This window comes from Lissotriton vulgaris, unplaced genomic scaffold (genome assembly GCF_964263255.1).
Source record: "Lissotriton vulgaris unplaced genomic scaffold, aLisVul1.2 SCAFFOLD_1707, whole genome shotgun sequence".
Classification (NCBI taxonomy): Eukaryota; Metazoa; Chordata; class Amphibia; order Caudata; family Salamandridae; genus Lissotriton; species Lissotriton vulgaris.
The window spans coordinates 39,097-42,354 of record NW_028244408.1 but is presented as its reverse complement, the minus strand read 5'-3'; positions in this window follow the sequence as shown (position 1 = coordinate 42,354).

Here is a 3,258-nt window from a genome sequence, read left to right as displayed (position 1 = left end):
GGCTGGGTATTGCTAAATGAGAAAAAGGGCAGCATTTCTGGCCCTAGTCCCAACCAGTCTCGAACAGTCTCAAACAGGAAACTGCCCTTGTCCTCTCAGCCCTTAACAGGCTCAAACAGGAAACTGCCCTTGTCCTCTCTGCGCTTAACAGGCTCAAAGAGGAAACTGCCCTTGTCCTTCCTGTCCTTAGCCCCGACGCCCCGGCTGAGACGCCCTAAGCCTGGCCTTTTTTATAGCCCTAGTAATCAGGTGACCCCTTCAGCCAATGGGAACCCTAGCCCTAACACTATCCAATCACAACACTAGCCCTAAAATCTAGAGCCAATAGGAGACCAGGACCTTACAGCCAATCTTAGCCCTAGTCCAAGCACCCAATCAGTTCAAAAACCATGATCTCTACGTCCAATAAAGGCCCTAGCTCTACCAGTAGCCCCAAAACAAGTCCATGCAACCAATGGCAAAGGTAGCCCTAGTCCCTACTTCCAATAGAAAGCCTAACCCTACTCAAAGTCCCACACCTAGTCCAGCAACAAATCACACCAGAAACCCTAAACGCTACTTCCAATTAAAGGTCTAACCCTAGCTCTAGTCCCACCCTACTCCGAACAACCAATAACATAGGAAGCCCTAGTCCCTACTTCCAATAGAAATCCTAACCCAAGCCCTAGTCCCAACCCTACAATGATTGAATGACAGGCCCAGAAACCAACCAGAACCCTCAAATACCCAACCAATGAGGACATTAACCTCAAGACATGTACCAACCACTAGCAGACCATATAAGGTCCCAGCGGCCTCAGACAAGGTTTGCTGGTCAGGGAGTTGGAAGCTGCTTCTCCTGTTCAAAATCTCCTAGGAGACAGAGATGCTCAATCCACACTTTGGACTTCAGCAGGTAAGGGCCTCACAAACTTGAAAATCGAACAATACTGTTTGAATAAAACTTTACTCCCCCTGCTGGCCAAAAAACGAAGTGCACAGGCCCTAGTAAAACACAGTTTGAACAGCTCACAGAAGCACCCTCTGATGTAGAAAATCCCTGTTGCTGGGGGAAGGGGGGGGGGGGGGGTTCACTGGCTTGTGAACACAAAATGGTGGCTGGGGGTGCACTGTTTTAACATACAGGTCTTAGCACCGAGCAAAGGAGAAATTTGGAGGGAAAACAGAATTGTCACCAAGGAATGAGAGGACAAACTACAGAGGTTGGAATGCAAATCCCACAATTCAATACGCTAAATGGAGGCTATCATGGGCAGGGAAAACTACAAGTTTAAAACACAACCCAGGTGATAAAATATGCAATTACAGGCAGGCTAAAACTACAATTTGTAACTGTAACTACCACAGGCATAGAGCGTAAACCCAGAAAGTGAAAATCGTTTTTTAAACAACGTTTTGTCTTGGGAAGAGACAGCACTAGTCTGTCTCCTTACCACTTCATGGGCTCTTCTCTCTGCAATCTGGGGCACAGGGAGGCTGCAACTCCCAAGATGGAGGAGAATGTGAGAGCATTGTGGGCACTGTCAAGGCGGGGCATGATATTAAAGTCTATCACCCTATGCCATGATTTAGTGTCTACCAAGATATAATCTATGATAGATGCTTGCCCAGTCTATTTAATGTGTGATTCCCTGGTGTATAAGATTTAGAGCGTCCATTACATGCTCTCAAAGAGTGGTTGAGTGTGAGGGTGTTTATCTGCAACACTAGTGGGGACCATGCACCTGCTGGGGGTAGGGGGGTGGGGGGTTGTCCTGCTCCGGGATAGACCAGTGGAGGTCCTCATCACTTGGGTTACCAGTGACTCAGCCATTCAGTGGTTCGTACCGACAGTTAAAATCCCTGCCAATTATAACCCAAGGGTTGTCAGGAATTGATGGAAGAAAGGCTGTCAGTTGGTCAAGGTTTGGTGACTCTAGGCCATTGCAGACCGGACGTGAATAGACATTTATCACGTAATTCTGGTCTTCGTGGGGAAGGTCAGAAAAATGCAGATAATGTCATGCGATGATGTCTCTATCTGTTTAGCGACACATCCCAAGTGCACACCAACCCAAGTACATAATCCCCCAGATAGCCTTCCCCTGCCCACGGTGGAGGATGTTATACTGAACGTGGCAAAGCCCACTCTGTGAATGTCCGTCCTAGCCCAGGTTTCCTGGTACATGCAGAGTTCGTGTTGACCAATAAATGACCCCAATTCTGGATTATCCCTTTTAGAGGCGAGACCTGCTATGTTCCAAGAATGGCACTTCAACCTGTGAGGACCCTTACATGCTTCTGGGTTTGCTTCACTATGAGGCTTTGAGACAGTGAGCTTATCGCCTTCAACCTAGCTAACTGTGTGCTTTTATTTACGGCGAGGGGGCCAACGGTATTATCTGTGGTGTTTTCACTCACCACTGTTGGTCTATAGATGGCTGTGTGGTCTCCAGTGGGTGGTCGGGGGCGGTTTGAGTGTTAGCAACCACCATCCTTTTTAAAAAAAATTTTATTTTTTATTTTACAGACAAACAAACAAGACATGATACATCGGAGGAATCATCATTAGAACCAGAGTCACTTCGCAGGGAACGAAATGTCAACAGTAATCCAGCATTACAGCAAGGCGTGTACCCCCGTGCCATGTCGGCACTGCAAGATGCATCCCCATCAGTCAACAGGATAACATAACGAACTCAGGACTCAGGCTCTTTATTCAATACCCCATATGCAACCACCTTCATTATCTGTCTATCCCCCAATCCCCAACCCTGCTGCAGACGCTAATACCTATGCAATGAATGTCGTTGTAACACCGCTCTCTTATAGTGTGTGTGCACAGGTGCTCTCACTCATGGCAGATATCAATCAGTTGAACCCCCCTGGAGATCAGGGGCCACCCTCCACACTAGTCTCCCCAGGTTCAGTGGAAGCTGCCCTAGACTGCCCCTCCTCCACTAATGAGTCGGAGTCCGAACCAGCATTTACGTCCGGCGTCCGGAGCTCCATCACCAAGGTCTCCCACGCCCGCGCCGCTTCCAGCGCCCTATCACTGTGGGATCTATGGGCCTGCTGCAACCTAACAGAGCTCTCGCTACCCGCCCACATGTAAATGTAAATGTATTGCGACTCATATAGCGCACGTATCACCCGAAGGCATCAAGGCGCTTGCCTTGGGAACCCGTCCTGGCTTTTTCCCTGTGAGATAACCCCTACTGGGCATCCCCAAATTGAAAGCCAGGCATCCGGTAGCGGGTGGGCCGCCGTAGTGGAGAT